At 36.0% G+C, this 25,138-nt stretch overlaps 1 long non-coding RNA gene across 2 annotated transcripts; it reads right to left on the bottom strand.

The window, feature by feature from the left end:
• On the bottom strand, positions 1 to 24,083 carry LOC127876797 (uncharacterized). 2 transcript variants are annotated; one of them, XR_008048084.1, is made up of 5 exons: positions 23,992 to 24,083; positions 15,099 to 19,030; positions 2,773 to 2,869; positions 1,102 to 1,213; positions 1 to 473 (listed from the first exon to the last, which is right to left on the bottom strand). It is a non-coding gene; the product is annotated as an uncharacterized LOC127876797 (long non-coding RNA). The 2 variants fall into 2 exon arrangements; XR_008048085.1 differs by lacking the exon at positions 15,099 to 19,030 and having other exon boundaries at positions 23,992 to 24,072.
• Between the last annotated feature and the right edge of the window lie 1,055 nt (positions 24,084 to 25,138).

Genomic DNA, 25,138 nt, shown 5'->3' with positions numbered 1-25,138 from the left:
GCTGTTCAGACAATCATTTTTTCTTGTCGTGGATATAAATACGTGTATATAATGAATAACCACTAATCCAAACAAATTTATACGATTCAAGAGATGTTCTTACCAATTTGGTCGCCTTCGTGCATGTACTATTCGAAAACGATTGGAACATTCTGATCGAAGTATGTATAAAATATGTATGATCCTCGAAAAAAATGCAAGGATGACTTCAATATAGTTATAAAGACAATGTGTCGTTTGCTTTCGTTTACTTGGACATGTAAGCAAATTGTACACTGTTCAGTACTGTACAATTAATTTAGCAAAGCGTGTCCATATGTATTTCTTCGTTTGTGCTGCAGCTCACTGCGGACACACAGCGGTCTCATGTTTGAACTGCATCAGCAGCTGCTGCGACTCTGCGCTGATTGGCGCCTCAACCCACGATGAACAAATGCTGATTTCCATCCGCTGCTTTTCTTTATTCACACGCCCTGAATAAATAATAATTATACATATAATAAGAATAATAATAAGAAGAAGAATTAACAGCGCGTTCCCGATCGTTCCACACTAATATACCAAGTTGTCAGCCCTCAATATTTGCCCTCATATTTTCCTGAACCAATTATTTAATTATTTTTCATTTTATGAACATAAATATTTATCAACCAATACTTACTAGATATATATTTAAATATGCAATCAATATGCATGTGTGCTTGTAAATTAAGTGTAACATGAGGAATATAGAAAACATAAGTACACAACCGTTGTTATTTTCCCTCGGAAATTAGAACATTACCACTCGTAACTTAAACAAAATAAAAAAGTGGTCGAACTTTAAACTGTTAGCATAGATATTTGTCTATGATGTATCCTTAAAAGAAAAACATATATTTAGTTTAATTGACCACAATTTAGGCAAGAGCAACAGAGTTTGACCCACATGAAAATATGCCATAAACATGCACACTCGGGACCATTCGGATTGACGGAATTGTCAGAAAACAGGCGATGCTACGTGAAGTAAGTTTCATTTAAATCCTTTAAAGTCTTCGATCTTGATACCTAACTGAACGAAGAGGGCATGTAATCAGTTATCATCGGAGAGCGCTGTACCTGACAGGATGTATGTCTTCTCCTCTTCTAAAAAGACGCCGCACAATGAGCTACTCTCTCTTGTGTATACTCTATCTGTGTTCGCCGCTGACACGTATTGCTTGAAATTGAACTGAAAAAATTGACAAGCACTTGGAGTTTTCATATCAACACCAATAAAGATATTTCATAGTGTTTAAAATGCGGTTAACCAACGTCCATGTGGCTTTCGAACAATATAACGAGATCACAAAGTCAAAATGCATGTTTTAATCATACAGACAGTTTATTTAAACTTATACAACAGTGCATTGTCTCCATACTTTTATGTACACGTTAATTTCTGTCACGTATATAATAATAATAACATACCATTATATAAGTTAACGAAAATTAAAAATACAAACACCAATAAATACAATCGATGGGTATGTTTTCTATCGAAGGGGCACTGAAATTATTATATAGTATCATTTAGGATCGTTTTTTTTCTTCGAATAATATATGTTTTTCTGCAATTAGTGTAACAGCTGTATATACACATACAATCGAATTTGTATTCTAAATCAACATAATTACAACATAACAAATAACATTCATTTCGTGGAATGTTATTCTGAGCATATCTGCCTGTTGGGATATAGAGACTCTTACTCTTACGACACAAACCGAGCAGACGTCTAGGAAGTAAGTCTAGATATTCAGGGATTTCAATTGAAGCAGAATGCTGCTTTTTGATGCAAGCATTGTGTAATGTTGTCACTTTTGACTCCTCCAAATTATCTACCATGCATCATGTTGATACAAATTTTTCCATGAAACTAACATAAAAATTATTTTTTATTACAAAAAATGTGGTTATTTAGTTGAACAGGATATAATTTAAGTTATACAAAGTAATATTTGTACAACAATCAACAAATATACATAAACAAACTATCTATATTTCCGTCTTTTGACCCCTGACGATTTCAAGCACAAGGTAATTTGACTTCTCGTTTTGAAAAACTATTGAAATCCCTGTTATTCTTTATAATCCAATGAGGTTTTTCTAATTACAACCATGTCTAATACAGAACTGTTATTCATTTTACCATACCACTTTAAACAGGTAAGCAAGCCAACATTTGAACATAACTATTTACTTTCATACACAATCCAATAATACTCAACATGTTATTGACATTTGAGACCCAATTTGTATAATCTTATTAGAATAATTCAAAACTCGTGTTTATCGTATCTGATATTTTAGTATTTAAGAATTTTAAACAAATATTACATTTTTTGTTATGTCTTCCCGTGTTTTGAAATTAGGTTTAGTAGAATAACGAATACTATTAATTGACGATTAAACTTAATTAAATCAAGTGTTAAGATATACACTATATTTCACCATTATTTGTCAACGATTTTATGTTACGAAATATGAAAACAATTGCTTTAAATATGGCTATAATGTCAATTCTTCATAAGAGAGACAACTTTTATATAAATAAATCAGGGCAGTTATACTAGTTTGCGTGAAATATGGTTGATACTGTTTTATTTAATCCGAATTTACGATGTGGTATGTTTATTTTAAATATAAGTCATTAGAATATTACAGAAAGTTATAAATTTATAATACCAATGACTATATAAAGTATAAATTGAATATGTATTCAAATCTAAATATGAAAGACAATTTACCTTGTACTATTTTCATAGCTTGGTCTGTCAATCTTATAGTACAAATCGTAAGGATCCGCATTATTTCGATGGGTACTTTTCACTTCGGTCTGGAATACTGAAATACATTATACTTACTAAATTTTAAACTAAATACTTGATTGGTAAGAAAATGTTTACAAAATAGTTGACAGCATTTAACGATTTATAATACCAATATATCTATTTTAGCTACCCCGGTACTAAAATCTGACTCACAACCCAATTCCAATTTGGTCTTTTCAATGCAACTACAGCATTCACACAGCCCTAAAACACTAACACACAGAACACTCAATATTAATGATCTCATTTTCGAGAAATATCTTTATTACAACGTTGACTACTCTCGATGTCTTGTTTGCAAATGAACGCGTAATAGAGCGAGTAATTTCACAATAAACAAGTCAAGATCAGGTTCTAACAGGTTTAGCGACACCCCCTCAGTTGGGGGAAGACACATATGTGCGCATGTCGATAATAATTATTCTGTCGATGTAAATCAATGTCACATATGTTTGCATTTAAAATGATATCTGTTGTTTTCATAGTATGCTCCTCTCATCATCGCAACTATTTTATTTATTTTGTTGGCATTCGTTAAAAAGTGCGAGTTTGATTTTAGAATTGATGTTATAAAACGCAAACTTGTTAATGGGTGCTTTTAAACGTATTGCATAGAACACGAAATTTGTGGAGAATAATTATCTTCATACAATATTTCTAGAAGAGTTTCGTTTTAAGTTTCGATAATCTATATCCTCAAAAGCAACTCATATCAAAACAATTTCCCAAACCGTTCCTGCATTTATAACAATTGAGATTCGGATGAAAAATTATCAGAGTTAACCCTTTGCATGCTGGGAAATTTGTCGTCTGCTAAATTGCCGTCTGCTGAATTTCCAAAATTATAATTTTCTTAAAAAAAAAATTCGAAGACTACTATTAGAATAGCAAACAGTTTGGATCATGATGAGACGCCACGTTCTGTGGCGTCTCATCTGGATCCAAACTGTTTGCAAAGGCCTTCAAAATTCGGACCCATCACTGAAAAAGTTAAGATAGGTATGTGCCATAAACATCATAATATAACAACCTACGAATTAATGAGCAAAGAGAAGCGACAATTTCGAACTACATTCATCAGATATGGATTTATGTATGCCTTCATACTTTAAATATTGGAAAAAACATTCATACATAAATATATAAATGCACTGCATTCATAACAAAATTCATATTAGTCGTCCGTTCCAAGTCCCTTGGTACCAACGCATTCAGTGCGCACTGTCTACTTTAATATACAATAAACTATTTAAAACCAAAATCATAAACAAGTAGTGTTTGAAAATAATGTACGATTTCATATGATCTAATAAATGGAGTCTTAAAAACATTAAATCACATCGCGTTAAGGGTTTAGATAAATAACATGTTTTGGAATATAAAACTCATATAATATTCTTATTTATCACAATATTTCACTTTTTACATCTTTGGGAATTCTTAATCTGTATAATGGCTCATCGGTCATGACGTCGAGTTTCCTTTTAAATGAGAAATGAAAAAAGTATGTCAAATAATTTCCTTAATGGTCGAACAGGACTGGATGTTTTCGCAATCATAAAACGAAACGCAGAGATGGAATATTTTTACGGGAATTATAATGTGGATCAGAATCAATCTCGAAAAGAGCCAACCAATGGTGAACTAATATATCATGTAAGGAAATTTGGCATTAAGGATTTACGAAAAACAATATATATTTCATCCTTAGTTACGCAATGTACGATTTTTTCATTTATGTATTTAAGTTTTATGTGCAGAACATAACTGTATAATAAATTATGATTTGATGAATTTTAAATAGTCAATAATAAAAAATATGTGCAACTTAAAACACGTTTAGAGTACAGAGAGCTTATATTTAAACCTGTGTTGTGTAATGTGCGTTAAATATTATTGTTGAATATATAACATAATATCGCAGACACATGTGATAACCAAATGAGTATATATGTCGATTTATATACATCATTGGTTACACATCGTAGCTATGTCCACATGTTTGTAATAATGAAAGTAATCATGTAATAAATGCATGTATGCAAGATCTATTGTAAATCTACCAAGGTGGCATAAATAACAGCACAACACGTTTTTTTTAATTGGTTGTTCATATTTTGTATTTACTTATTGTTTGATGGTTATATTAATTGTGCTAGAAATTAATCAGGCCTGTTAATATGCTACTTTAGTTTTAATAGTATTCCGGCTAATGACGTTCAGATATAAAACATGTGATTTTTACACATAGGGACAATTTATTGACTCAATTGTTTGTTCTTAGCCCATGCTCGATGTTCCCATAATAATTGAAAAATAATCGATCGTTAATTTCTTTTGTACATATATGTTTGCGCTTGCCGTGATATGATACAGATTAAATGTAAGAGTATTATTCAATATTGTATACTATAAACTATATATTTCTAGAGCATATTGATTGTTTAAAAATGTTTTAATACAATTAGTCTGCTGCGCAAAAGGTTAAGGAGTAAACATTGATGTAACTCATTCAGACACATTCAGCCACTGACGTTCCATTTAATATGTCGTTCCGTGTTCATTTAATTGCTCAAAAACTGCCTAATTGTTTGCGAAGTTGTGATTTTTTGTGAGTTTAATATTTCGTTTTCAATTTTTCTTTGGTAAAGCCAGGGTGTGCCTATATATATATATATATATATATATATATATATATATATATATATATATATATATATATATATATATATATATATATATATATATATATATATATATATATATATTTATATATTTATATATATACAGTCGTATTTTTGCTGTCTTCAAGAAATTTGCTTGACATGGTTATATGTGCACACACAAACAAATTACATTTAAATAACAATTTGTATCGTTAAGCCAAAAGCACAGTTTGTTGTACACCCTTTTCATTCGGTCGGATCACATGGTAAAACAAATCTTCAGCTTCATTTTACATCCTAAAGTTTCATCATTTGATCAGAGATCCCAGATGTCGCTCAGCTGATATTATATATTCCATTTTGTTATTTTCAAATGATTCGACATACGTTTTTATTTAAACAGAAGGATGGTATTCAAATTTACATATACATATCATATCACAAATTAGACGATGCGTAGGTGTGATAACACGATGCGAGATCATGATGCGTGTTTGCAAGAATAAGATATAAGTTTGTGTATTCGATTTTCGACCATTAAGTAAACACAGGCGGGAACCTGATACCACGATGCAAAGGGATGAAATGAACATTCGATATTACGATATTACTATTGCGATCTCGTTTTTTCACGATATAGCCGTGTAATCGAAAGGTTTACAATGCCAAAACGAGTACCCCTAACGGAATGCCGTAAACTTTAGAAATTTATGTGATCTAGATATTCTGTTATTTTTAAATATGATTTTCTGAAGACTATGCATGAAATAGGTGTCTAGTTTATTACAAACATTTATATTTGTGCAAACCGATATGTTTTTTTATGATGTTTTATTTGCATCATGACATCGCTTAACAGTTATTGAGTAATATCTTTTGCACGTTAATTTGCAAAATAACCATTTTTATTACGACGTGTTGGCATCCTTTGCATCTGATATAAATTCAACTATTAAGACAAGGTCATGAAAAGATTTGAACCTAGATAATTGGTCGTAAGTAGGCCAATACATTGTGTGTAATATCTGATCGTTCGCGGATTCTGTTGTGTGATTTAAAGGCAAATAATTGCGTGTTAGCCCTTCAAAGATATTATCGATGTGGGATTACCTGCCTATTGAGTTCTTTATTATTTTTTTAAAAATAAATCCAGGACCGATACCAGCTGAAAGTGACCCGCATCAAATTATCTCCTACTAGCTTACTAAGGTGCGCGCTATGTGAATAACTATATTGCAAATCAATTTACAGTTTCGTAAAACAACTACTTTGTCCATGGTACATGTAATAACCTTATCATTTAGAAGTCAATTGACATGTTTAATTAATGATAAAGACCTGTTCTATTTTAGCGGTCACATTCTATTAGGCTCGGATGTTTTTTAATCATTCGCTTTCGTGCTACTAGATGAACTATATATAGTTAAGAAGGAATGTTAAAAAAATGTGTAATTCGCTTATCCTACATTTCACACAGTGTTTATTTCATTTAATTGATTTGGGTGATTCATCAATTTAAAAGAAAACGATTAACCGCCCATAGTTATTGTCGTTAATAATGCATCGATATAATTATCTTAATGCACAAATAGTGTTGCTTACCAATAACGAACCAGTAAATAGGTTTTATTGTCTGCTTAAGTACATAATTGTTTTAGTTATTAAAAACTAGTATGCTCTTTTTTGGCCCAATAGTTTGGGAATTGTTAACGTCTGTTCAGCTAGTAAATATGGTATATGTGTAAGATAAAGCAAACATTAAAACTAGAAACAGATATAGAAGATTTAGCAGACATAACTCATGTTCTAGAAGATAGAGGATGTATATCAAATTCTGCTTTGACTAATCTTCCCTATTTGTAAAACTCTTCATTTCCATAATATGTACATGAATATAGCTGGTAATGAACATTAGAACCGCAGTAGTTGATCATGGACATTTTGCCGTAAAACAGGAACACATTGATTTTTTGGCCTTGGGCGAAGCCCTAAGGCCATAGTAATGATACAAATTTCTGAGACAGTCAGAATTGGCTGGTTGCCAAAACCCACGAATGAATGAATTCCCCAAAGTCCGATTTACCACTTGGCGGTCATTCATGCGCAATCAAAGAAGTTCTTCGCAGATCTCAATAAATACAGAACATCACTATATAATAGGGATGGCAACGAATACCGATATTGGTATTCGGATATTCGGCCATCCTTCCGAACGAATATTCGGATATTCGGTCAACATCTGTTAGAAAAAAATCAACTTTGTTTACCGTACCATTACTCCATGAATTCTACTTTCGTTTTTACCGGAAGTTCCCCGGAAGTGACTTAATATTGACACAGCATTGCCGCCGCTAATTTTTAAAATTGAATGACGAAAACTGTTTTTTAACTTTTAATATTGTACATCAACAATAGAACGATAAACATAATATTTATATGACGACAAAGCAATTACATAACAAAACAGTTAGATCTATAAATAATTCAACCTGAAACTTAAACGTAGTATTTACATAGCGAACACGTGCTTTAATATTGTACATCAACAATAGAACGAGAAACATAATATTTACATGACGACAAAATAATTACATGACAAAACAGTTAGATCTATAAATAATTTAAACTGAACTTAAACGTATTATTTACATAGCGAACACATGCAAACAAAACACCGTTGCCACATTGAAAAGTCACTCGGATCGACGTCACTGGGCACATGAACATTGTTCTTATTTAAAAACACGATTGCGTCGACCAGATCACTGGCGAGTCTATTTCTTAGTTTATTGATGAGCAATCCAGTGGTTGAGACTATGCGCTCAGATGGCACAGAAGTTGCAGGTACAGATAGAACACTCCTAGCAACATACGCGACTTAAAATATAATACCTGATTGAATATTGAGTAATTAATTAAAGCTTGGACCATACGATACGCAAATACTCATTAGAGGTTGAGTAAATTACCGGGGTATTTTCTAAAAGCTTTTTGATTGGACAACTTGATTATAACCATACGATCTTTTTTGTTTTTCACACCAAGTCGGCACTTCCTTTACTCATTTAATCTTTGATCATGTTAAATGTAATTCGAGTCTTTAGATCAAGACAGGTTGGTGTTTTAATTGCCATACGGTCTTATTTGTTTTTTACACAAAGTCGGCTTTTCCTTTACTCATTTAAGCTTTGATAATTTAAAATGTAATTCGAGTCATTGGATCAAGTGCAGGTCGGTGTTTTGATTGCCGATGCGATTTGAACCTATCATAATTTTGAAACAAAGTGACTGTCTTTGTTAGGCAATAAGCGGGATTTATGACCGGTATACTGTCATCACCATAGCGACGAAATATCCGGACTAAACATTATGACACGAGGAACAACTTTTTTACAATGTTTGAAGCAAATTTCACGAATACAAAGTCTTTGAAATTACTCGATGTTTTTTTTATTTTTTTCTTCCGAATATTCGATTCGGAAAATAGTATCCGAATATTCGGTCCGGGACCGAATATTCGGATATTCGTTGACATCCCTACTATATAACATGACAGTGGCATAAAACGTCTATAAAATATTATTGTAGCAAAATTGCTAAGCATTGGCTACGACATAGCTTTAATTATTGTTTGCATATTCATGCGAGAATAAGTTCATCACTTGACGGTCTAGGCCGAACAGATACGAGCGTCTACGGAGACAGTAATTGCTATTCTTTTCGTCACAGTTCAATAAACATGCGTGATTACTAATGAACGGGATTTTCGTGAGTTTTGGCGTCATTCGAGGCCCGCTTACAGGAGACAACGCTTGTTGTGGTTCATTATATTTGTTTAAAGTTTGATATTGTGTTGGAAAAATGTCGGAAAATCAAGAAGTTTTGTCGGGGAATTTCAGCAATACATCGACTGTCGAGCAGTCGTTGCTCAGCAGGGAAGAAGAATGATCATTTCAGTGTAGAAAATAAAGAAACAGTATCAAAAAGTTTAGAGTTTTGATAATTTGTATTGTTTTTCATGTTTGGCTAACGTGATTTACATACTTAAGTTTCTTTTTTGTTTATTCGATAAAAGCGAACCGCTTTCTACTTTTGGTGTTTGTTGTAATGTTTGTTGTCATTTGTTTGCTAGTAAGCAAAGAATTAATTTATTTTCGGACGAACGAAGTGAGGGACAAAATAAGAAGAATTTTTTTCTGATACATTTTTTAAGACATTACATTTGGTATTTCTAAACATATTTTTAGATATTGTTATTTTATTTTCGTTAACGAGACATCTAAGAAAAAAGAAAATGAAAAAATAAACAACAACAGATATTCATGATCATGATCATTCTCGGAAATATACGAAGTTACCGGATATGATATTTCACTGCGCAGATCGAGCGCACAAATCGAGCGCGAAAAGTTCTACCTGAGACAACGTACACAATCTGTACACCGTTCTTTATCAGGGTAAAGGCCCAGTCTCACTATGATGCCGGCGGAGCCCCGGTGCGTGATCCGGCATCTAGCGGGATAAACCCGGACTCTACCGTGATGAACCGGGGCTCCATTTGGGACGACCGGGATGAACCGGGGAAAACCGGGGCTCCACCGGGAAAGTATTAAAATGTTTAATGCCTCCGGGATGAGCCGGGATGAGCCGGGAAGAACCGGCAACGACCGGCGCGGCACCGGGAACAACCGGGACGGCACCGGAAAAACCGGGACGGCACCGTAGCTCCATCGGGGCCCATACAGACCATGGCAGAGCTACGGCAACGCCCAGGTGAATGCCGTTAGAGTCCCGGTATAGCTACGGTATATAAGAAAACCGGCGCTTTGCCGGAACGCCACCGGCATTCACCGGGGCTCCGCCGGGGCATTACCGGCGATGACCGGGGTGAAACCGGGGCGTTGCCGTAGCTCTGCCGGGGTCTGATGCCGGTATAGACACGGTGAGTGCCGGCGGTGTTACGGTATACCGGGGCTCTGCCGGGACGCTGCCGGCTTTCACCGGGGCTCAACCAGAGCACTACCGGCGACATCCGGGGCTATGCCGGGACGCTGCTAGCTTTCACCGGGGCACTATCGTCGACAACCGGGGCTTCACCGGGATAAACCGTAGTCAGTCCGGGTTGACCGGGACTCTGCCGGGTTGTTGACCGGCTTCAACGTTAGCAAACCGGGATGGACCGGGGCTCCGCCGGCAAAAGTGATACTTGGGCTTAAGTGGATTTTCTTGTGTATTGACATTACAAAGGAAGTATGAGTGTTTTCCTGATCTGTTAATTATGTAATTAAAGTGATTTATTTGACGCCAACAATAACAGTTTTTTGCGACCATGTTGTTGTTGTATATGTTCACCGCCTATGTAGACGAACCTCTACCAGATCTGTAGAGTTGAACAAAAGGTTATCGTTTCCACAACCAGTATCGTGTTGTTCTTTGGTCCAATAGTTTGGAATTGTTAACGTCTGTTCAGCTAGTAAATATGGTATATGTGTAAGATAAATCAAACATTAAAACTAGTAACAGATATAGCAGATTTAGCAGACATAACTCATGTTCTAGAAGATAGAGGATGTATATGTAGCTCCATCGGGGCCCATACAGACCATGGCAGAGCTACGGCAACGCCCAGGTGAATGCCGTTAGAGTCCCGGTATAGCTACGTTATATAAGAAAACCGGCGCTTTGCCGGAACGCCACCGGCATTCACCGGGGCTCCGCCGGGGCATTACCGGCGATGACCGGGGTGAAACCGGGGCGTTGCCGTAGCTCTGCCGGGGTCTGATGCCGGTATAGACACGGTGAGTGCCGGCGGTGTTACGGTATACCGGGGCTCTGCCGGGACGCTGCCGGCTTTCACCGGGGCTCAACCAGAGCACTACCGGCGACATCCGGGGCTATGCCGGGACGCTGCTAGCTTTCACCGGGGCACTATCGTCGACAACCGGGGCTTCACCGGGATAAACCGTAGTCAGTCCGGGTTGACCGGGACTCTTCCGGGTTGTTGACCGGCTTCAACAGGGGCGGCACCGGCAAATAGTGTGACTGCGTTTAAAAGTTTCTACGAATCATCCCGGTACTCGCCGGTCGACCGGCGTTAGCAAACCGGGATGGACCGGGCTCCGCCGGCAAAAGTGATGCTTGGGCTTAAGTGGATTTTCTTGTGTATTGACATTACAAAGGAAGTATGAGTGTTTTCCTTATCTGTTAATTATGTAATTAAAGTGATTTATTTGACGCCAACAATTACAGTTTTTTGCGACCATGTTGTTGTTGTATATGTTCACCGCCTATGTAGACGAACCTCTACCAGATCTGTAGAGTTGAACAAAAGGTTATCGTTCCCACAACCAGTATCGTGTTGTTCTCAACCGTCTATGTACACTGTAGTATATACACAACTATTGTCTTTTCTTGCCGTCTCTGAGCTTCTGCACTCAACCGTTAGGGTCAATCCGTTTACATTCGGACAAAGGGAGAAATTCGGACAAAATATCCTAAATGCCTTTTACGTCACACGAAACCTAGCCCCATGCCTTCAGTGCCTACAGCGCTTTGATTAAATATTCCTGTTGAGGTCAGGAGGAATATATCTAACGAACAAATGATGCAACTAATCTAAAACCCGCAAACCTAAAAACAAGATAAAATTAAGTACATCTTGCTATCAAACGAGTGCTCTTTTTACATGGTAACCGTGGTGAGAAGCGCGTGAACTAGGCAACCGTTGCGTTAACTGGACTTGCTACTGTATGAAATTATGTATATATGTTATCAATAATAGTTATATTTATTACAATAACGAATTCTCTCTCCGGTTCATTCTTGTATAAGTGGCTACTTACCTCAACAAAGATCATAATCCCACACAGGTTAAAAATTAAGTTTTTATAACTTTCCACTAAAATCGACAAAAAAGGGAAGGTAGGTCGGCTAAACTTTATATTTGTAAACATGACTTGCATAAATCTTCATAATCTCCATTTTACTTTTTAAATATTTTAATTTATTTTAATATAAAGTTAAAAAAGCAGCTGTGATTAAATGTAGAAAGAGTACCGCAGACCTTATAGTTAATTTAGTAATTTAAATACAAACACTGCGAAATTGATCGAAATCTCAACCTGTAATACCAAACAAAAGCCTGCGATCTGCACAACGGTGGCATACAGGAGACACTCACTCTTTAATTTTAATTCACTCTGTTTTTAAAACAAATTGCGCTCTTCTTTTTTATATCTCGTTCCCGCGACAAACTAACTCGAGGGAACAACTTACTAACTCGAGGTAAAGCAAACGAGAAGATAATTTTAGCTTACTCTATGGAACGACTTACTAACTCGTGGGAACGAGTTAGTTATGTCGTGGGAACGACCTATTAAATCGAGGAAACGAGATCGAAAAAAAGAGGAGTGCAAAAGTAAATTAAAAAAGAGTGCAATCAAAAAAGAGCGATGAAATAAATTGTTTAATGCACCCCTCCTTTATTTACTGCACTGCCCCTTTTTCATTAAGAGTTATGATGTCGTGGGAACGAGATAGAAAAAAAGAGGAGTGCAATTAAAAAAAACAGAGGAATAAATGTCACCTCTATGCCACCGTACCGCATAAGGTAAATTCTGATTAGTCGGATTAATTGTGAAAACAAACAACGTTTTACGCGTTCTTAATTATCCTTTAGAATTGTCATTTAAAAAACCGCCCTTCGCAAATATCTTTTTTTCAATTTGTTATAAATACGAACCACTTTTAACAGTGTATACACGAAGCCTTAACAACACAAATGCGTATAGTGATCACTGTAACTTTGATGATTTTTCCGGGTGGTCAAACAGTAACGTTTTAAAAATTTATCTTGAGCAGCATTTTATTCCGAACGTCCGACGTGGAGAGAATGACAAGCAACCGATATTGCTTCTTTTTGATGGGCATAGTTCTCACACATCCACGGACCTTATTGAATGGGCTATTTCAAAAAATATTATCTTATTTGTATTACCTGCTCATACATCACACATATTGCAGCCATTGGACGTAGCTATTTTTGGCCCCTTTAAAGGTCATTTTTACAGGGAATGCGCTGCATTTATGCATAGGCATATGGATTGATCAGTCACCAAATACGACATGGCAGAAATTGCGTGCACGGCATATTTGCATGCAATGAGTCCCTTAATATTGTTTCGGCCTTTAGAAAGACGGGAATATACCCCTTTAACCAACAGGAGATTCAGGCTGAAAAATTGTTCCCGTGTGAGACTTTCAGGGAAGACACGCCCTTACAGAAGGTGATTGCAATGAAAACTGGTAAAGAGGCAGTTGATAAATACTTCGAAGACAAGTACAACCGTAGAAGTTCTAGCCCTATGTCACCAAAGACAGGTGTTCAAGTATCCAAATGCACTCGCAAAAAGGCCATATTCAAACCTAAACCCAGTAGAAAACAAATAACCGAGGCCACTTTCTTGCAACTGCTGTACGCAAAAGAAACCCGTACTGGCACAACTGCAACGAATCCTACGAGTCCCCAACCATCGACAAGTGGAATTCACAACAACTCCATTGAAATTGCTTTAAGCGATAATGACATTTCCGATGAAGACTCTGAGGTTTGCTGTGTATGTAAGAGTTTTTACCCACCATCGGAAAAAAATCCTTATCTTAAAATTGTTAATTGGGCCTATTGCGATAAATGCAGTCATTGTGTGCATCTATCTTTTTGTCACGAGAAACGAGTCATAAGGAGAGGAGACACGTTTTTGTTAAATCAAGCAGGATAAGGGAAGTTCGATACAGGTAAAAAAAATAATTAAGACACGGGGTCTCAATCGAAAACAATACAAGTCCGGTTTTTTCAGCTCGACATGTAAACGTCATTTTTAATTGAGACAGTCGAAACGTTACTGACGTTATATTTATTTGTTCATGGTTATATCACAATTGTACCTATTTATTATTCGTTTGAGCCCATGTTGGCATGTTAATTGTTTTAAAATGAAGATGACACTCTCCTTATACCGTTGCACTAAAAATCAATGTAAATCCCCCTTCGAGAGCCTCATGCAACTTCACAACATCCGGGCGTCGGAACCTACCGGTGCGCCCAAGCGACACAGAGAGGTCAAATGGATCATTCTCTATTTTTAGTAAGTAAATGTCTACGGATTGTTCTAATTAAATTTCATGTTTTTGTTAGTTTGTTTATTTTCATTTTTCAATAAACTAGCACTTGTTTTCTACTTTTCGCTTAATGTCAATACGCATGTGCCAGTCGTATAATTAAAGTGTCCGAAACTACCAGTTTCCAGGCTATCATGATTTAACATATACATGTAATAGACAGGTTTTATTCCAATGAAATGTTAAAAAATAACGATCAACGAGTATGTTGAATGATATGTAGAACACAGTACAATTTCATTTATGGAACTGCGTAAAAACCGTCAAACTCTACAATGTAACCAACCAAAATAAATAACCCCGCCCACCAATGGAAATTTAAAAAAAAACTAGAAATTTACCAAAGAAACGCAAATGTATTCATTGATTTTAGAACTGTTTTATTAATAAATTAACTACCTTCTACGTTTATAGCCATCCGACTTTATATTTTTTAATAGACTCATGATTTCCGCAGATTTTAATTGTGCCTGTAAGCGTTGCTAGTATCGTTATCAATTGCACGTTTGTTTATGACGTCACAGACGTTACCTTGGGTGCACGTCATTACGTTCTTCCTTCCGATAATGGTCTTACGCGCACGAATATTTTTCGCACTGTATGCTTTAGTCAGAGGAATGGACACAGTTTTACGTTCTTTAAGTTTTATTTTATGAAATCATATTTAATAAACGAAGTGTAGACATGTTATTCTAGACATAAAAGTACACGAATGTCTTGTTTTACCCATATGCTTTTTGATTTTACACGTTACCAGTAATCAAGTAGGTATTCGTACTGTCTTAGGACAGTAGGATATCCTTGATTGTATTGTCGATGGCGTCAATGTCATTGTCTAATATGTTCAGTGCTGCAAACTTGCCACCTGTCTGTGCTTGAAATACATCTACTATCACTGGATATTTTTTTTTAAAGTAAAATCTAATTCGATGGTTCTTTGTAATGCGCTTGCTATTTAACTTCAGCTTTATGGTGTTGAGCACTAAGTCACATTCACTGCTGATGTCTGCGCCAGGACACGTTCTTGTGTTCGCCTTTTTAATGCTAGACTTGAACCATTTCGGCGCCAGTATAAAATCGATCTGGTTTTTTACTTGCCCATTTGGAGCATGTCAGGTCGTTGTTATAGACGGTTTGTGCTGGTGCAGCGTGTTGGCCAGGGTGAGTTGGTTGCTTCTGGCGAACTGATGAAGTATCAAACCTCTATCATATGTCTTATCTAAGCCAAATCTACCTCCTGTCCCTGACCAGTCTTGGAATGCATCTGGTCCAACACTGGCGTTCCAGTCGCCCTGGACAATGAGGATGTCTTTCTTGAGGACCTTGGCTATGATGCGCTCGAATTCTTCATAGAACTGTACAATCTCATCGTCTTTGAATTCAGCTGTTGGTGCGCAGACCTGGATGATTGTGAAGTCGTGAGGTTTCGCTGATAAACGGATTCAAATGAGCCTGTTTGAGGCTGGGTTGCAACTGATCACGCTGTTGACTACCTCCTTCCTAACGATGAAAGCAACCCCGTGGCGATGTATAGAATCCTCACCGCTGACCCATACCTTATGCCATTCGTCTGTTGATGTTTCTCCTAGCTACCAAATCTCGGCTAGTCCGATGTAAAGATGTCCCAGCGGTATTGCTTCAGCTCTTGCGTCAGTTCATGGACCTTGCCGCACGCATTGAGTGTTCTTATGTTCAATGTTCCTATGGTTGTTACCTTTGTAGCCAACTTGATCGATGGATCTTGATCGCATCCACCCTGGATTCTTGCGATGAAGTGCGCGGTCGTTGTTATTCCGGGCCCCGACCGATCCGGCTTTGTAATCTGCTTTTTTTCTTGTCATTTCTTTTCACTGGGCTTAAAGCAATCTTAGCGGCGCTCGTCTCCTCTCCTAGAGTCGTGCCAGTCCCCTTTACCCGCCAACAGAAGCGGGTACCATGGTGTGGTTGGGTTAACTGTTTCGAACCAGAAGTGAAAGTAGAGTGTCAGGTTAAAACCAATGGTTCCTTACTTTCCGAGGGAACTGCTGTCAAGCGACAAAGTACTAACTCTACGCTGAACATCCCATACACCACTGGTATCATAAAGCAATTAAATAGAATTGATATTGCAGCCGCGAATTTGAAAAAAAAAACAACAACAAGGAAATAAATAATAAAAATTAAACTTATAAATAATAATAAGAACAAAAAATATTTAAAAAACAGCGTTATCCAATTTTGTTCTTATCGTTTGCATTTTTCAACGTTATCTACTAGTATATCGCATGCGTTTTCCCTTCTGCGTTTCCGTGAAACCCACGGCTGGCGCTCGCATAAACTCATTTACAATATGGCGCCGCACGCTGAAATGTAAGTCAATACCTGATTCGCTGTTTGGAAATACCATGGTAAATAATGATAAAACGATGTTTGATAAATAAAATGAATCGTTCATATGATGATTCGAAGATACCATGATCCGTAGATACCATGATGGAAAGCTACCGTGATCCTATATATACTGATATGTAGATACCATAATCCATAGATACCATGATTCGTAGATTCCATGATCCGTAGATACCATGATACGTAGATTCACCTGTCCGTAAATACTATGAACTGAAGATGCCGCATGATCCGTCCATAGCATGATCCGTAGTGACTATGAACCGTAGATATTGCAATTCATAGCTACCATGATCGACAGATACACTAATCCGTATTTAAAATGATCCGTAGATACAATTATCCTTAACAACCATGACCCTTAGGTACCATGATCATTAGAGATCACGTTCCGTAGATACCATAACTCGTAGATACATAACATGATCCGGAGATACAATAATAATTTTATGATTCGTAGTTGCCCCAAGATCCGACCATACCATGATCCATAGATAACAATATCCGTCTATAGCATCATTCGTAGCTACCATGATGCGTAGATACCATGGTCCGCATATACCATGATCCGTATAAACAATCGTCCTTAGATATCATGTTCCTTAGATACCAACCGTAGATAATATGCCATGTTCCGAAGATACCATGATCCGAAGTTACCTTGAACATTTGATTCATGATCCGCAGATACCTAACCTTTCACTTCCTGATACTTACATACCATGACCCGTAGAAATCAGTTTCATAGATACCTTGGTCCCTTGATATCATTATTTGAAGATACCGTTATTCGTAGAAACCATGATCCGTAGATATCATGATCCTGTGTTACCATGACCCGCATGTACCGTGATCCTTAAATACCATGATCCTTAGATACCATGGTCGTCAAATAGCATCATCCTTAGATACCACGATCAACATACACCAGGATCCTTATATACTATTATCCGTACAGACCTTAAACCGTAGATACCATCTTTCGTATATATCATGATCCGTTGATACCATGATCCGCAATTGCCATGATCTGGAATTACCATGATCCGTAGATAACATGATTCATAGATATCGTGGTCCGGAGATACCCTGATATCCATAGATACATTGATACTTAGTTATCCTGATCCGTAGATACCATGATTCGTGCTTACAATTATCCGTTGATACCATGATATGGCGATATCATTCTCCATAGACACATTGATCTGTAGAAACTGTGATCCTAAGATACTAGCATATGTAGATATCATGAGTTATTATCATCCGTAGCGACCATGATTTGTGCTTATATGGCGTTATCATGTTCCATAGACACATTCATCTTTAGATACCGTGATCCTTAGATACCATCATATGTGGATATCATGAGATATTATCATCCGTGGCTACTATCATCCTTAGTTACCATCATGCTTATATACCATCATCCGAAGAGACCAGCATTCGTAGATAAAATCATCTTAGAAATCATGATCATGTTGATATCATCCGTACAAAGCTACATCCGTAGATAGCATCGTCTGTAGATGTCATCCTCCGTAGAGGCCATTTTCCGTAGATGCAGTCATCCGTCGATACGAGCATCCGTAGATAACAACATTAATACATACCGCCATCCGTATGTATAGTCACCGTTGATATCACCATACATAGATAAAATCATCCACATTAACAATTTTCCGTATATGCCACCGTCTGTATAAACCCTCATTTGATGATACCATCATCCGCATATACCATCTTCCGTAAATATCATCATCCGTAGATACCCACGCCCCGTTCATACCATCATCCGTAGATATCTCATCCGCATATACCATCGTCCGTTGATAATATCATCCGTAGATAATATCATTATCAGTATAAACTTTCATCCGTTCAAACCATCATCCGCATATATCAGCTTCCGTATATATCTTCTCACCTATATGCACAATCATCTGTAAATACAAACATCTGTATGAATCGTCATCCTTATATATCAATATCCGTTAATTGCAATTACGTACATAATAATTATAATCCATAACATTATCAAAAGATATCACCATCTGTAGATATCATGATCTGGAGATAGCATATTCCGAAGAAACCATGATCGGTAGATTAATATCACGATCCGTAGATACTTGATCCGTAGATACCATGATCCTTAGATACAATGTTCTATATATAGTATGCTCCGAAGATAAATACCATGATTCTTAAATACTATGATCCATCGATACCATAATTCGAAGATACCAGGATCCGTAGATACCGTGATCCGTATATACCATGATCGGTAAATGTATGATTATTGCATACCATGATCCTCAGGTAGCAGGATCCGTAGATACCATGATCCTTTGATACATGATCCGTTGACACCTCGATCCTTAAATACCATGATCATTATGTACCGTAATCCATAGATAATTTCATTCGTAGATGCCAGTTCCTACGATACCTTGGTGCTTTCATATTATGATCCGTAGATACCATGATCCGTAGATACCATGATGATCCGTAGATACCATGATCCGTAGATACCATGATCCGTAGATACCATGATCCGTAGACACCATGCTTCATTGATATCATGATCCGGCGATACCATGATCCGGGGATATCGTGATCCGAAGATACCATGATCTGGAGATATCTTGATCAGAATATGCCATGATCCTTAGATACAATGATCCGTAGATGAATACTACGATCCGTAGATACAAATTTCCGTCGATACCATGATCCGTAGATACCATGATCCGTAAAAACTATGATTCGAAGTTGCATGACTCGTAGATCCATTATTCGTAGATTACCTGATCAGTAGATACCCTGTTCCGTATATATTATGATTCGTAGATACCATTATCCGGTGATACAATGTTCCGTGGATACCGTGATCCGTAAATTCATTATCTGTAGAAACCATGATGTTGAAATATCATGATCTTTAGATAAATACCATGATCCGTATATACCATGATCCTTATATACCGTGATCCAGAAATCATGGTCCGTTAATATTAGATTCGAATAAACCATGAATCAAAGATACCATGATCCTTAGATACCATTATCCTAAGATACCGTAATCATTAGGTACAATGTTCCGTAGATACCATGATCTTTATATTCAATGATCCGTAAATATCATGATTCGAAGCTACTATGATCCGGAGGTACCATGGCTCGTATATACCATGATCAGTAGATGAAATCAACATTAGATACGTTGATCCTTAGATACAATGATCCCTAGATACCATGATCCTTATGCAGAATGTTCCGTTGATACCGTAATCATTAGGTACAATGTTCCGTGGAAACCATGATCTGTATATATTAGTATAACAATTCGAAGCTACCATTATCCGGAGATACCATGATTCGTTTATACAATGCTAAGTAGATACAAGCCTTGGATACCTTGATCCTTAGATATTATTTTCCGTAGATACCATAATTCGTAGATACCATGATTGGTAGAAACCAGTGCCGTAGACACCTTGGTCCCTTGATAGGATGATCCGTAGATTAAGTGATCTGTAGATACCATTATCCATGCAAACCATGATCCGTAGATACCATGTTTCGTAGATACCCTGATCCGGCAAAACAATGACCCGTAGATACCGTTATCCTTAGATACAATGATCCGTGGATAACATGATCCTCAAATAACATCATCCGTTGATGCCATGATCCGTAGATACCATGATCAACAGATACCATGATCCTTACATACCATAATCCGTAGATATCTTAAACCGTAGATACCATAATTCTTACCATTTCCGTTCATACCATGATCTGCAAGAACAATGATTCTGCGAAACCATGATCCGTAGATACAATGTTCTACAGATACCATGATCCCGAGATATCATGAATCGTACGTATCCTAATCCATAGATACCATGATCCGTCTTTAGCATGATACGTCGATATTATAATCCGTAGATACCATCAAATGTATATACCAATGTCCGGAGTTACCATGATCCGTGTATACGATGATACAGAGATTTCATGTTCCGTATATACTTTCATCTTTATATATCATCATCTGTATATATATTATCATCCGTTGATAGTATAATCATCCGTTGATATCATCATGCTTATATACCATCATCCGAAGATACCATCATCGGTAGAAAGCTAAACCCGTATATAGCATCGTCTTTAGATACCATTATCTGTATATAACGTCATCTGAAGATATGATTATCCGCATCCGCAGATACCAACATCCGAAGATACCATCATCCGTATATATTATCATCCGTAGATATCCTTTTCCATAGATACACTCGCCCGTCGATAACAACAAAACTAAAAATTACAAGCAACTGAAGTCATACTTTAAATTTACATAAATTATTTAGATAATTTATATATGTGGCTTATGCACCTTTTGTTCATCTCAGATTGCATTATAGCATTAAAACCTGTTTGAAAAAATAAGATTGAAAGTATAGATGTTTGTAATTGGTGAATGTTCAGTAAAGTATTTGGTGAATATGATGTTTAAGTTAACCCATAAATGACCAGTGTCTGATAAAAATTGTATCTGATAACAACATTTTCTCACTCTTGATAGTGTTTTATGGCTATACAGAATGGGGTTCAGAAACCATATATCACTAGGGGTGTTGATAACAACAAATAAGAATTTATGATGCCCCTAGACAAGTGATTTGTGGTACAAGTAGAATAAATTGCAGAAATGTGTACCTTGTCATTATTTATATCTGCTATTATTAATCTTAGGGATACAACTGCATCATTTTTATTATAAACTTTGGCACCTAATAAGAAATAACTATATGTATGCTGAATTCCTAACAATGAAAGGAATTTCCAATAAAAAAGTGTTTTAAATGCAAGTGTGGGTAATTAATGGTCTAGCAGTTGTCATGGTATTACTTTAAGTGGTAGTTAGTTATTCATTACTAGTAATTTAAAGCGTAATGCATCACACATGTACATTAATTTTGAATGTTATCCTGGGCAGGTACTATTAAACCTTAAATGAAGTGTTGTTATTCATTGATTTTCAAACATGTTATTTTACATTATATACATGCTGTTCACAAACACAAAGTTGGTTGTGCTATATCAAAAAGGCAGCATAAAGATCTCACTGTCTGTCCTTCCGTCACACTTTTGTGAGGATACACACTCCTAACGAATTTTCTCCAATCTGCTCCAAGTTTAAATACAAAATGCCTTCAAAACGAATAGAGCTCACTGACTTTAGAAAGTTGGCGACTCATTTATTTACAATTCGGAACTGTTCGCAGCTCATTTTTTCACAAAATGAGGGAGACAAGGCCGCTAAACACAAAACAGGAAGAAAAGCTTTGTACTGTCTTGTCCAAATATGCATTTTTTGTGAGGATACACACTCCTAAAGAATTTTCTCCAAATACAAAATGCCTTCATGAGACAAGAGCTCACTGACTAATTTTAGAAAGTTTGCGACTCATTTATTTACAATTTGGAACTGATCGCAGCTCATTTTTTCACAAAATGAGGGGGACAAGGCCGCTTCACAAAAAAATAGCAAGAAAAGCCGTGTACTGTCTTGTCCAAATATGCATTTTTGTTGTAAAATATGCAAGTCAACGGTTTAAGGTCCTAATGGTTAATATTTCCTACACATATAGCTTAGTTATCATGGTGTTGTTCATTAACAGGCACTCATCTGTTAGACGTCATTTTTCTTATATAGTTTCGCTTAAAAAAATCTTGTTAAAATATACATTTGGGGCTATACAAATTGCAAGTTTAGCCATAAAATTTGCAAGTTTGGCCATAAAATATGCAAGTCAATATTTCTTTGTTGTGCTTAACTTACCAACTGTTCATCTGTTTTTAAACCAATTTAACTCGTTTATAATGTTATTTTTTTATAAAGGTTATAGTAAATGAATACATACCATGTTTCTTGCATTATTTAGGTTCGAAAAGTCATTTTTATTTAATATTATTGTATTTTTATCGTCTACACATATAACAGGGCCTCTCAGGATGTTCTCAACCATAATGGCGGACACTATATGCCATCTTTTATCATCGTAAAAACGTACATTACACCGTTAAATCCGTGTGACACCTATGCAATCAACAGCATGGCTTACGTGGCTGACATTACATAATGATAAGAATGTTAATTATCATCGCTTTTCGTGGTTTTGTTGATATATTTAAAAATGCAACTTGCACTTTTTACACCGGATGTTGTGATCCCTTTGCACATGCGCACTTGCATATTTTACGGGTCTTGCATATTTTACGCCACACCGGTTAACACTGGTTGAGAAGCGCGTGAACTAAGCAACCGCTGCGCTGACTGGACTTGCTAGTGTTTAAAATTATTTATATGAATAATAGATCGATCTAGTTCTATTAAGTACAATAACGAATTCTCTTGCCGGTTCCTTTTTTTATGTGTTTATCTATTTAAACAAACATCAAAATCCATTAATGTCAAACATAAGTTTTCATTAGTTTCCACTAAAATTTATTTCAAACAAGAAACACTTAAACAGTGTATACACGGATCCTTAAAAAAATGCGTATAGTGATCATTGTTTTAACAAGTAACTTTGAGGAATTTTTTCAGGTAATCATGAGCGTGCCGATTAAACACATACATGAACTAGACAGGTTTTATGTCAATGAAATATTTAAAAATAACAACCAACGAGTATGTTGAATAAATTGACATCTCATTTAAAGAATGAGTAAAAACCTTCAAACGCCACATTGACAAATTGTAACCAAGCAAAAGAAATTACCCCGCCCACAAATGCAAATTAAAAAATAACCCAGTTCTAAACATACCAAAGAAACGTAAATGAATTCAATGATTTTACTAGTGTTTTACTAATAAATAAATTACCTTTTACTTTTGTTCCCATTCGACTTTATTAAGCGTTGCTAGTATAGTTTTCAATTGCGCGTTGTGTATGACGTCACAGACGTTACCTTGAGTGCACGTCATTACGTTCTCCCTTCCGGTCATGGTCTTACGCGCACGAATATTTTTCGCAATGCATGCTTTAGTCAGAGGAATGTACAAAGTTTACGTTATTTAAGTTTTATTAAGTCTACATGTTATTCTAGCCTTAAAAGTACATATATGCTCTGTTTTTACACATAAGCTTTTTGCTTTTACACGTTACCAGTACTCAAGTCGGTATTCGTACTGTCTAATGAGAAAATATTGTATGCTTTTAATGTGTATATTTTCTTAAACACACAGGTTTTCAATGCCAATGCAACATACATGCATTCAGAAATATATAATTTAAAATAATAAAACACGCACAGAACACATGATTCGAAACCATATGACGTGCTAAATTACTAGCATCAAGTAGGTCCCATAGACGCTTACCTGGGTATTTCAAATATTTTTAGCTTTAATAAATAATCAGGAACTGTTCTTTTTTTTCAAATGAGGAACAACGAAAAAGGAATCAACTTACCGGTACTCTACATTACGAAATAATATCCCGGTGAGTCGATTCTAGTGTTTGACACAACCGTAGATATGCGTGGGAAGTGTTGTTTACATTTAAGACAATTCGTATTGCATATTTAATTATTTTTATGTGTACATGTATTTACATTGCATTTTGAAGTATATTTATCCACAGAAATCACTTCTTTTTGTACCAAAACTTGTAGCAAATGTAATCTACACGTAATAATATTCGATATTAAGGAACTGGTTCCTTTTTCCTTAATCAATTGCGAAAATAAATCCGTGCAATCAATATTTTTATATAAAAAAAACATAATAAATTATTTTCATGTATATGTGCTACACTTAATTTTCATTTAAATATATTATTTAATTAGAAAATGCCAGTTCCTTATTCGGCTTATATAATGAATAAGCAACTGGTTCCATTTCCCTCATTTAAAATAAATGTATAGGTTTTAAGTTTCATTAATGTGAAGCTACCGTAGTATTCGTAGAAGAAAAAGTCAACTTGGTAAATGCATTCGATTTGCTTGACATACACTTTAATTTGATGAAC

The sequence above is a fragment of the Dreissena polymorpha genome, chromosome 4, assembly GCF_020536995.1.
Source record: "Dreissena polymorpha isolate Duluth1 chromosome 4, UMN_Dpol_1.0, whole genome shotgun sequence".
NCBI classification, from domain to species: Eukaryota; Metazoa; Mollusca; class Bivalvia; order Myida; family Dreissenidae; genus Dreissena; species Dreissena polymorpha.
Note: the sequence above shows the minus strand (reverse complement) of the source record. Positions and strands in the feature narration are given on the sequence as shown.